The sequence below is a fragment of the Trachinotus anak genome, unplaced genomic scaffold (genome assembly GCF_046630095.1).
Source record: "Trachinotus anak isolate AG129_WGS33_773 ecotype Australia unplaced genomic scaffold, CSIRO_AGI_Tana_v1 ptg000010l, whole genome shotgun sequence".
Taxonomy (NCBI): Eukaryota; Metazoa; Chordata; class Actinopteri; order Carangiformes; family Carangidae; genus Trachinotus; species Trachinotus anak.
This window is the reverse complement of record NW_027273861.1, coordinates 28240848-28253746: the sequence shown is the minus strand read 5'-3', so window position 1 is coordinate 28253746 and position 12899 is coordinate 28240848. Positions and strand designations below refer to the sequence as shown.

Here is a 12899-nt window from a genome sequence, read left to right as displayed (position 1 = left end):
AAATTATCTAAAATCCCAAGTGTCCTGTACCGTAATTGTTTCATATCGTAGTAAAGGGCACAACTTAAATACAAATACGACATGCAGCAAGAGGTTGTTTTCTACTTCCTGTCTCGCACACTTACGGAGGCAATGTACTTTTATGTACAGAGGAATGAAAATATGGAATAGTTTGCCATCAAATATTTCACATTTTTATTCATGATTAAATGATAATTAATGATTTTGTTTTTCATTTTTTAGCCTCAATTTATTCATGTTTGGCTTCAGCCACTGTATATGCTGCTTTTAGTTTTTTGAGCTGTATCAAATGTTTTACTGATTGTATCAATATAGCGTGGACACTTGTCATTGTTATTATTGTTACTTGTAGTTTTGCTGTTGTTTGTTTTTGTCATTATTTTATTGTTCCATTTTGTCTTGGATTTTAATTTACATGATTGTTTTACATTACGATTTACTTGAATGGACTCCAGGAAGAGTAGTTGTTACTTTGGTGGTGGCTGATGGGGACCCAAATACATAAAAAATGAAAAGAGAAAAATGTAAATGTATTTGATTGACAAAGCGAGATTTCAAGACAGAAATTTACCATAATGTTTCCAACAATTATAATATAAGGATTCCAAAATACATTTTTCCCATCACACCAACAGAGGGCAGTATTCAATGAAATATAGAGGTGTACAACTGTGGAACACCAACCTACACTAGGGAGACATCTCACCCTCAAGACCTGTTTTCAAAAGAAAATTTAAAGTGGCATTATTTTTTCTTTCTTTTTCTAAATCTATTTCCATCTAAGATATTTATTTACAAAAATACAGCACAACAGTCTTTGTCTGTAAATTCTGGACTTATTTCCAATACTGAGGCAGCAGGGGTCAGGATGGGATTTTAATGCCTCTACACCTGAGACATTTTCTTTTCAGGTTGTCCGTTTGTACGTCCCATCCTCGAGAACGTAATATCTCATTAACGCCCTGAGGGAATTCACAGGTTGGTGGAGGCCAACAACCAACAGGCAGTAATTCTAGTTGTTTGTGATCTACTTTTACGTTCCCTCATAGTACATTTTACATCACCTAGAAATAGGTGCCACATTCCCGTCAATCTACAAAGGTACTTGCAGCTGTATTATGATTTAGTATTATGCATGACACCGCCCCTGGATGACGACAGCATGAGGGGCTGGCTCAGGCGAACGCCATACCTGTATAGTTGTTCAGTGTCTCTGCTATTTTTGGGGCGTGACACATGGCTCCCAGAAAAAATAGACAGGGAAAAGATCTGTTGATGTCATATTGACATCATGCCAGCAACAATGCATGGAATTCACACCTTTCACTATTGTTGTCTATGTCTAGGCTGAATCTGAATATGACACAGACGTGAAAAAATATATAGTTTGTTTTTTGTTTTTTTTTGACAATTTTAGCAGCTGCTTGTGGAGACATTGAAATCTTACTGAGCTGGCAGTAGCAGCAATGCAGAAGAGATGCAGTCAGTGTGAAAACAACAGAGAGGCACTCAGTGTGTGATATTAAGAGGCAAACAAATGAGACCTAGAGAAGTAGAAAAGTGAACTATGGACAAAAAGCCAAATCAATAAATTAATTAATTCATTAACTTGCCAGAAAGCAGTAGAGAGAGAGAACAAATAAATTCATTCTCATTTAAATGTGGAATTTAAAATGTCTAACTTCATACTTCTGGTTCACAATCCTGAACAAATAAACACTGATGAAACTAAAAGGGTGTGAAAAGGTGTGATGTTTTTCCACCTAACAAAGGAGGAGATGACTATCTGAGCTCATGATGTAAAAATGGTAACACACACCCAATCCCTGACGTTCATACACATGCATCTGTCGCACAAGTCATAGATTTGTTCAACACCTGTAGAGTATATAAAGTGTAGCTGTGCTGATAAGGTGCAGTGTCACCATCCAGGAAAACTGATCTGCAGAACTCACCTGTTCATCATGATGAAGCTGATCCTCTCTCTCACTCTCATCTGGGCGCTCTGCAGCACAGGTAACATCACTGATTCTTACATGAGAGTTTCTGCAGGTGATACACCACCTAATTTAAAACAGTTAACAAGTCCTAAAAAAAGTTGTGTCCTCATCGTCTGATGAGCTATTTTTTATGAAGAAATAGTAAACTAAATAATAGCGGATTATTACTTTTAATTAACCAGAACTACTTTCATATCATTGAAAATATGATATAAGACTTTATTGATCCCCAGAGGGAAAATTCACATGCTACAGCAGTGCAAGAAAAAATCTAAATAGATAAGAAACAGATAAATAACTAAACAATCAGAGTCTAACAGTGTATATTAGACACTTTAAATCATTTTTAAACATTACAACCATTATGTCTTAAAATATCTGTGATCAACAGCTACAATTATGAGAACATTTTTGACCCTGTAACCCTAAAGACCTCTAATATTTAATATGACCTTTTTTCCCTATTTTTCTCCTCATTGCAGCTGCAGCACTTGTGTGTCAAACTTGCACAGATGATCAATGTTCAAGCACAGCACCAGTTCCATGTTCCTCAGAGACGGCGTGTGTAACAGCCTCCATTAACGGTAATCTTTTCTTCATGTTGTCTATTACTTTTCAGTCAAATACATGTGCTGCAAAGTTATGTGTGTTTTCCATCAACATGAACTAACTGCACTTTGTCTCTGCAGCTGTTTCATCTGGAACTCCATTTCAGCAAATCTTCAAGGCGTGTGCATCGCCCTCCTTGTGTCCAGCTCCAGGCTCTCAGACATTTTCAGTGAACTTGGGTGTTCAAAGTGCAGTTGCATCTGCTCAGTGCTGCAACACAGATAACTGCAACTCTGCAACTCTACCTTGTAAGTACAGATGAATGACTTCTTTATGATCTTATCTCAGACAAGCTGATATACATAAGGGAAGAATATTGGAATCCTTCTTCCAACATGTTCTGTTTTTATTTTGTGATACGTCAATGTTCTGTCATCCTCATATAAATGATGTTGTGTCTGTTCTGTTTCAGTCCCTGCTCCTCAGTCAACTAACACCCTGTCGTGTTTGACTTGTGACCCCGCCACCTCTCAGTGCACCAATACATTACAGTGTAGTGGAGTGGAGGACCAGTGCTTTCAAGCAAGTGGTGAGTCTTCATGTTGTTTACTCTGACAAAGATTGTCTCCTAATCTCTTCTACTAGGATGTAAGTGATGAGATACATTTATCAAGTTCTGACCTTGAGGGCAATTTAATGCACTTTTACTCACATCTCTTGGTCTATTCTATGTTATTTTTGTCCTTCTAATCCATAACCTTTCAGAGGTCAGTATTTTACTTTTTACTGCACTATATTTGTATGACAGCTATTGTGACTACAGATTAAGATTATAACATTGTTTTAGTGTGACAGGTTTAAAGAGTAAGAGTAATTAAAAATAAATAAATAAATAAAACTTCATCTCAACCAGTTACAAATCAAAGTGAGTGATTCTGTGAGGGCTGAGGTAACCGATTATTTTCAGTATCAGTTAATCTGGTTGTTATTTTGTCAGTTAAGGGACACGAGCTGTAACACCAATCAACATGTTGATGTTCTCAGTAGTTATTACTGCATGAATACTCGCAGAACCCAGTACTCAGGGGTTGGAACACACCCATCTTTGGCCTTGATGTCTCAAACACACACCTGTAGTTTCGTGATTGTATCTTAAAGAGTTGTGACGCTATCACGGTGGCTAAATCTGTCCACGAACAGACATTGAAGGTGATGATATCAACTCAGTTGTTTTGTCCAAACTTGAGAAGTATTCAAGTTACAGTTCAAGTTATGTGAATTATTGTGAAAATGCACACTTACACCACACCTGCACCACCACTGACAGTCACTAGGTCCTGGAGAACACTTGTACATCACTGCAACAAAATGAGACATTCAACCACTTGATGTCAGCAAAAACAAGATTTTCCACATGATGTTGTTACTTGTAAAGTGAAAGATCTGAACAATTCTCCCTGAAATTAATTATCTGACAATAACTGAATTGAATTTGTACAATAACACAGTGATTTTTCATCTGCAGTGACGAGTGGATCCACCACTTCTGCAGCCTTTGGCTGCGCATCTACGAACCTGTGTGCAGCTGCTGCTGGCCTGGGAAGCCTCCCATTCCTGCAAAATGTTGGGAACATCACCAGTGGACCAGCCTGCTGTGGGACCAGTTTGTGTAATACTGTAGCAACAACAACTGCCCCACCAACAACAACAACGATTGCTCCAACAACAACAACAACTGCCCCAACAACAACAACAACAACAACTGCTGCCCCAACAACAACAACAACAACTACAACTGCTGCCAGTGATGCCTGTTGTATCCGACTGGGTGTGATCCATCTGCTGCTTGGACTCCTTGTCTTTAGCCTCTATTAGAACACAAAGACATGGACGAAGCACATTTAAATATTTTATTTAAAATATTTTATTAAACTATTTATTTTATTCTATTTTCGTATAATCTTAGTTTATTTGTTATTGATCTTATTTATTAACTTATAATTTTACAGGCTTCTTCGCACTGAATTCTGACTGGTGGATGTGTGAAACTCAATTTTGCTTTTCTGTACACCAAAAAATGACAAATAAAGAAATCTTGAATATCTTGAAATCTTGGAGCCACAGGAAAGGAGGTCACAGGAAATCCACATTTAGGAAAAAGAGAAAAGAATGTGGGCGAAGCTGAGGTGGGATGAGAAGGCACAGGTGCAATAGACACACACATAACCACAAAACAGAGTGAAAAAGATTTTATTTACAGATTTTATTTATTTGGTACATACTAGCTGGGGATTAATCTATCGAATGCTATAACATCATTTAATAGTTAAGTATTGTTTCAAACTGTAGTAATAAGACTGAAATAAATGAAAGAATGAAAATGCTGAGCTCTTGTCTTGTTGTGTTGTTTTAAATGTTTAGTTTTGTCATTAATGATCATTAATGATATAAATACACACATAAAAATACACAGATATTCAGTATAGCTTACAATAAAGATGCTGCAGAAAATGTTGAGCAACATGTTGATGTGAAACCCATGAGTGTGGACCACACCCCTCTGCAAACGTTTTATTTCAGTCTCAGCTACACACCTGTAAAGGTATGTGACTGCATCATGTAGGTTGTGATGCTGTCATGCTGATAAAATCTGTTCATGGACAGACATATAAACATCTACTGAAGGACTCAAAATCACTGCTGTGGTAGATCCTGGGTCTGTGTTTTCTTTCAGAAACGGGTAAAAACAAAACAAAAAAAAACCCAAGTGGTTATTTGACTTTCATTTTAAAATACAAATATTTAAATTGGTATAAGAAGAAAACATTTCATGGCCTCACAGTGTCAGAGCCCCTTCATTGTTATTGAGCAAACTGGTAACAATCAGATTTGACAATTAATTTCTTTTTTTTTCTGACATTGTCTATATATATTCTTAATCATAGATCTATCAGTTCCTCTATATTTTTCTGCTATTGACAGAGTTCAAACTATTTAACGTGGCCACATAGCTCTTTATTTAAACCCTATACATGTCATTTGTCCTCGCTAATTAAGGTTTTTGAAATGCCTTTCAATGTTTTTTTGGAGACTGTTGTTGTTTGCCTCTCTTTTTTTATGGAGATGGTCTTTTTACCTGAGGTGTAGCAATATTATATGGACCAATATGTTTGCCACATTTGTCTATAACATCCATATAATCCAGAAAAGGTTTGTTAGACTAGCTACATTTTCAAAGTCCAGGGAACCATCAACATCTCTATTACATAAATTTAAAATATTAACCATTTATGATATTAACAGTCTACAAACGTGTAGATATAACCCCAAGTTTATGCATTAGTGAGGGACAAGATGGTTATTTCTTTGTTTTGTTTTATAAGAAAATATTAAATTGTCTAAAATCCCAAGTGTCCTGTACCGTAATTGTTTCATATCGTAGTAAAGGGCACAACTTAAATACAAATACGACATGCAGCAAGAGGTTGTTTTCTACTTCCTGTCTCGCACACTTATGGAGGCAATGTACTTTTATGTACAGAGGAATGAAAATATGGAATACTTTGCCATCAAATATTTCACATTTTTATTCATGATTAAATGATAATTAATGATTTTGTTTTTCATTTTTTAACCTCAATTTATTCATGTTTGGCTTCAGCCACTGTATATGCTGCTTTTAGTTTTTTGAGCTGTATCAAATGTTTTACTGATTGTATCAATATAGCGTGGACACTTGTCATTGTTATTATTGTTACTTGTAGTTTTGCTGTTGTTTGTTTTTGTCATTATTTTATTGTTCCATTTTGTCTTGGATTTTAATTTACATGATTGTTTTACATTACGATTTACTTGAATGGACTCCAGGAAGAGTAGTTGTTACTTTGGTGGTGGCTGATGGGGACCCAAATACATAAAAAATGAAAAGAAAAAAATGTAAATGTATTTGATTGACAAAGCAAGATTTCAAGACAGAAATTTACCATAATGTTTCCAACAATTATAATATAAGGATTCCAAAATACATTTTTCCCATCACACCAACAGAGGGTAGTATTCAATGAAATATAGAGGTGTACAACTGTGGAACACCAACATACACTTGGGAGACATCTCACCCTCAAGACCTGTTTTCAAAAGAAAATTTAAAGTGGCATTATTTTTTCTTTCTTTTTCTAAATCTATTTCCATCTAAGATATTTATTTACAAAAATACAGCACAACAGTCTTTGTCTGTAAATTCTGGACTTATTTCCAATACTGAGGCAGCAGGGGTCAGGATGGGATTTTAATGCCTCTACACCTGAGACATTTTCTTTTCAGGTTGTCCGTTTGTACGTCCCATCCTCGAGAACGTAATATCTCATTAACGCCCTGAGGGAATTGACAGGTTGGTGGAGGCCAACAACCAACAGGCAGTAATTCTAGTTGTTTGTGATCTACTTTTACGTTCCCTCATAGTACATTTTACATCACCTAGAAATAGGTGCCACATTCCCGTCAATCTACAAAGGTACTTGCAGCTGTATTATGATTTAGTATTATGCATGACACCGCCCCTGGATGACGAAAGCATGAGGGGCTGGCTCAGGCGAACGCCATACCTGTATAGTTGTTCAGTGTCTCTGCTATTTTTGAGGCGTGACCCATGGCTCCCAGCAAAAATAGACAGGGAAAAGATCTGTTGATGTCATATTGACATCATGCCAGCAACAATACATGGAATTCACACCTTTCACTATTGTTGTCTATGTCTAGGCTGAATCTGAATATGACACAGACGTGAAAAAATATATAGTTTGTTTTTTGTTTTTTTTTGACAATTTTAGCAGCTGCTTGTGGAGACATTGAAATCTTACTGAGCTGGCAGTAGCAGCAATGCAGAAGAGATGCAGTCAGTGTGAAAACAACAGAGAGGCACTCAGTGTGTGATATTAAGAGGCAAACAAATGAGACCTAGAGAAGTAGAAAAGTGAACTATGGACAAAAAGCCAAATCAATAAATTAATTAATTCATTAACTTGCCAGAAAGCAGTAGAGAGAGAGAACAAATAAATTCATTCTCATTTAAATGTGGAATTTAAAATGTCTAACTTCATACTTCTGGTTCACAATCCTGAACAAATAAACACTGATGAAACTAAAAGGGTGTGAAAAGGTGTGATGTTTTTCCACCTAACAAAGGAGGAGATGACTATCTGAGCTCATGATGTAAAAATGGTAACACACACCCAATCCCTGACGTTCATACACATGCATCTGTCGCACAAGTCATAGATTTGTTCAACACCTGTAGAGTATATAAAGTGTAGCGGTGCTGATAAGGTGCAGTGTCACCATCCAGGAAAACTGATCTGCAGAACTCACCTGTTCATCATGATGAAGCTGATCCTCTCTCTCACTCTCATCTGGGCGCTCTGCAGCACAGGTAACATCACTGATTCTTACATGAGAGTTTCTGCAGGTGATACACCACCTAATTTAAAACAGTTCTAAAAAAAGTTGTGTCCTCATCATCTGATGAGCTATTTTTTATGAAGAAATAGTAAACTAAATAATAGCGGATTATTACTTTTAATTAACCTGAACTACTTTCATATCATTGAAAATATGATATAAGACTTTATTGATCCCCAGAGGGAAAATTCACATGCTACAGCAGTGCAAGAAAAAATCTAAATAGATAAGAAACAGATAAAGAACTAAACAATCAGAGTCTAACAGTGTATATTACACACTTTAAATCATTTTTAAACATTACAACCATTATGTCTTAAAATATCTGTGATCAACAGCTACAATTATGAGAACATTTTTGACCCTGTAACCCTAAAGACCTCTAATATTTAATATGACCTTTTTTCCCTATTTTTCTCCTCATTGCAGCTGCAGCACTTGTGTGTCAAACTTGCACAGATGATCAATGTTCAAGCACAGCACCAGTTCCATGTTCCTCAGAGACAGCGTGTGTAACAGCCTCCATTAACGGTAATCTTTTCTTCATGTTGTCTATTACTTTTCAGTCAAATACATGTGCTGCAAAGTTATGTGTGTTTTCCATCAACATGAACTAACTGCACTTTGTCTCTGCAGCTGTTTCATCTGGAACTCCATTTCAGCAAATCTTCAAGGCGTGTGCATCGCCCTCCTTGTGTCCAGCTCCAGGCTCTCAGACATTTTCAGTGAACTTGGGTGTTCAAAGTGCAGTTGCATCTGCTCAGTGCTGCAACACAGATAACTGCAACTCTGCAACTCTACCTTGTAAGTGCAGATGAATGACTTCTTTATGATCTTATCTCAGACAAGCTGATATACATAAGGGAAGAATATTGGAATCCTTCTTCCAACATGTTCTGTTTTTATTTTGTGATACGTCAATGTTCTGTCATCCTCATATAAATGATGTTGTGTCTGTTCTGTTTCAGTCCCTGCTCCTCAGTCAACTAACACCCTGTCGTGTTTGACTTGTGACCCCGCCACCTCTCAGTGCACCAATACATTACAGTGTAGTGGAGTGGAGGACCAGTGCTTTCAAGCAAGTTGTGAGTCTTCATGTTGTTTACTCTGACAAAGATTGTCTCCTAATCTCTTCTACTAGGATGTAAGTGATGAGATACATTTATCAAGTTCTGACCTTGAGGGCAATTTAATGCACTTTTTCTCACATCTCTTGGTCTATTCTATGTTATTTTTGTCCTTCTAATCCATAACCTTTCAGAGGTCAGCATTTTACTTTTTACTACACTATATTTGTATGACAGCTATTGTGACTACAGATTAAGATTATAACATCGTTTTAGTGTGACAGGTTTAAAGAGTAAGAGTAATTAAAAATAAATAAATAAATAAAACTTCATCTCAACCAGTTACAAATCAAAGTGAGTGATTCTGTGAGGGCTGAGGTAACCGATTATTTTCAGTATCAGTTAATCTGGTTGTTATTTTGTCAGTTAAGGGACACGAGCTGTAACACCAATCAACATGTTGATGTTCTCAGTAGTTATTACTGCATGAATACTCGCAGAACCCAGTACTCAGGGGTTGGAACACACCCATCTTTGGCCTTGATGTCTCAAACACACACCTGTAGTTTCGTGATTGTATCTTAAAGAGTTGTGACGCTATCACGGTGGCTAAATCTGTCCACGAACAGACATTGAAGGTGATGATATCAACTCAGTTGTTTTGTCCAAACTTGAGAAGTATTCAAGTTACAGTTCAAGTTATGTGAATTATTGTGAAAATGCACACTTACACCACACCTGCACCACCACTGACAGTCACTAGGTCCTGGAGAACACTTGTACATCACTGCAACAAAATGAGACATTCAACCACTTGATGTCAGCAAAAACAAGATTTTCCACATGATGTTGTTACTTGTAAAGTGAAAGATCTGAACAATTCTCCCTGAAATTAATTATCTGACAATAACTGAATTGAATTTGTACAATAACACAGTGATTTTTCATCTGCAGTGACGAGTGGATCCACCACTTCTGCAGCCTTTGGCTGCGCATCTACGAACCTGTGTGCAGCTGCTGCTGGCCTGGGAAGCCTCCCATTCCTGCAAAATGTTGGGAACATCACCAGTGGACCAGCCTGCTGTGGGACCAGTTTGTGTAATACTGTAGCAACAACAACTGCCCCACCAACAACAACAACTACTGCCCCAACAACAACAACAACTACTGCCCCAACAACAACAACAACAACAACTGCTGCCCCAACAACAACAACAACTGCTGCCCCAACAACAACAACTGCTGCCCCAACGACAACAACAGCTGCTGCCCCAACAACAACAGCAGCTGCTCAAACAACAACAACTGCTGCCCCAACAACAACAACAACAACCGCTGCTCCAGCAACAACAACAACTGCTGCCCCAACAACAACAACTGCCCCAACAACAACAACAGCTGCCCCAACAACAACAACAGCTGCCCCAACAACAACAACAGTTGCCCCAACAACAACTACAACAACCGCTGCCCCAACAACAACAACTGCTGCCCCAACAACTACAACAACTGCCCCAACAACCTCAACAACTGCCCCAACAACAACTGCTGCCCCAACAACAACTACAACAACCGCTGCTCCAACAACAACAACTACTGCCCCAACAACAACAACAGCTGCTCCAACAACAACAACACCAACAACTGCAGCCCCAACAACAACAACAACTGCCCCAACAACAACAACAGCTGCCCCAACAACAACTGCTGCCCCAACAACAACTGCTGCCCCAACAACAACTGCTGCCCCAACAACAACTACAACAACCGCTGCCCCAACAACAACAACTGCTGCCCCAACAACAACCACAACAACTGCCCCAACAACAACAACTGCTGCCCCAACAACTACAACAACTGCCCCAACAACTACAACAACTGCCCCAACAACAACAGCTGCTCCAACCACAACAACTGCAGCCCCAACAACAACTGCTGCCCCAACAACAACTACAACAACCGCTACTCCAACAACAACAACAACAACTACTGCCCCAACAACAACAACAGCTGCTCCAACAACAACAACAACAACTGCAGCCCCAACAACAACAACAACAACTGCAGCCCCAACAACAACAACTGCCCCAACAACAACAACAGCTGCCCCAACAACAACCACAACAACTGCCCCAACAACAGCTGCTCCAACCACAACAACTGCAGCCCCAACAACAACTGCTGCCCCAACAACAACTACAACAACCGCTACTCCAACAACAACAACAACAACTGCAGCCCCAACAACAACAACTGCCCCAACAACAACAACAGCTGCCCCAACAACAACTGCTGCTCCAACAACAACTGCTGCCCCAACAACCACAACAACTGCCCCAACAACTGCTGCCCCAACAACAACTACAACAACCGCTGCTCCAACAACAACAACAACTGCTGCCCCAACAACTACAACAACCGCTGCTCCAACAACAACTGCTGCTCCAACAACAACTGCAGCCCCAACAACAACAACTGCCCCAACAACAACAACAACAGCTTCTCCAACAACAACTACAGCCCCAACAACAACAACTGCTGCCCCAACAACCACAACAACTGCCCCAACAACAACAACTGCTCCAACCACAACAACTGCAGCCCCAACAACAACAACTGCTGCCCCGACAACAACAACCGCTGCTCCAACAACAACAACAACAATTGCTGCCCCAACAAAAACGACAACAATCGCTGCTCCAACAACAACTGCTGCTCCAACAACAACTGCAGCCCCAACAACAACAACAGCTGCTCCAACAACAACAACTGCTGCCCCAACAACAACAACAACTGCCCCAACAACAACAACAACAGCTGCCCCAACAACAACAGCTGCTCCAACAACAACAACAACTGCAGCCCCAACAACAACAACTGCAGCCCCAACAACAACAACTGCTGCCCCAATAACCACTACCAATGCCCCAACAACAACTGCTCTAACCACAACTGCTGTCCTGACAACAACAACCACTGCTCCAAAAACAACAACAACTGCAGCCCGAACAACAACAACTACTGCCCTAACAACAACAACCGCTGCTCCAACAACAACTACAACAACTGCCCCAGCAACAACAACCTCCACCTCTGCAACACAATCAGCCACAACTACAACTGCTGCCAGTGATGCCTGTTGTATCCGACTGGGTGTGATCCATCTGCTGCTTGGACTCCTTGTCTTTAGCCTCTATTAGAACACAAAGACATGGACGAAGCACATTTAAATATTTTATTTAAAACATTTTTATTAAACTATTTATTTTATTCTATTTTCGTATAATCTTAGTTTATTTATTATTGATCTTATTTATTAACTTATAATTTTACAGGCGTCTTCACACTGAATTCTGACTGGTGGATGTGTGAAACTCAATTTTGCTTTTCTGTACACCAAAAAATGACAAATAAAGAAATCTTGAATATCTTGAAATCTTGGAGCCACAGGAAAGGAGGTCACAGGAAATCCACATTTAGGAAAAAGAGAAAAGAATGTGGGCGAAGCTGAGGTGGGATGAGAAGGCACAGGTGCAATAGACACACACATAACCACAAAACAGAGTGAAAAAGATTTTATTTACAGATTTTATTTATTTGGTACATACTAGCTGGGGATTAATCTATCGAATGCTATAACATCATTTAATAGTTAAGTATTGTTTCAAACTGTAGTAATAAGACTGAAATAAATGAAAGAATGAAAATGCTGAGCTCTTGTCTTGTTGTGTTGTTTTAAATGTTTAGTTTTGTCATTAATGATCATTAATGATATAAATACACACATAAAAATACACAGATATTC

General features: G+C 38.7%; 2 long non-coding RNA genes across 2 annotated transcripts; both read left to right on the top strand.

Annotated features, from left to right (window-relative positions):
• The first annotated feature begins 1939 nt into the window (after window positions 1-1939).
• On the top strand, window positions 1940-6552 carry LOC139626421 (uncharacterized). The gene is made up of 5 exons (XR_011692261.1): window positions 1940-2037; window positions 2504-2605; window positions 2711-2878; window positions 3043-3159; window positions 4096-6552. It is a non-coding gene; the product is annotated as an uncharacterized lncRNA (long non-coding RNA).
• Window positions 6553-8668: 2116 nt separating this feature from the next.
• LOC139626921 (uncharacterized) lies at window positions 8669-10444 on the top strand. The gene is made up of 3 exons (XR_011692461.1): window positions 8669-8831; window positions 8996-9112; window positions 10049-10444. It is a non-coding gene; the product is annotated as an uncharacterized lncRNA (long non-coding RNA).
• Window positions 10445-12899: the final 2455 nt, after the last annotated feature.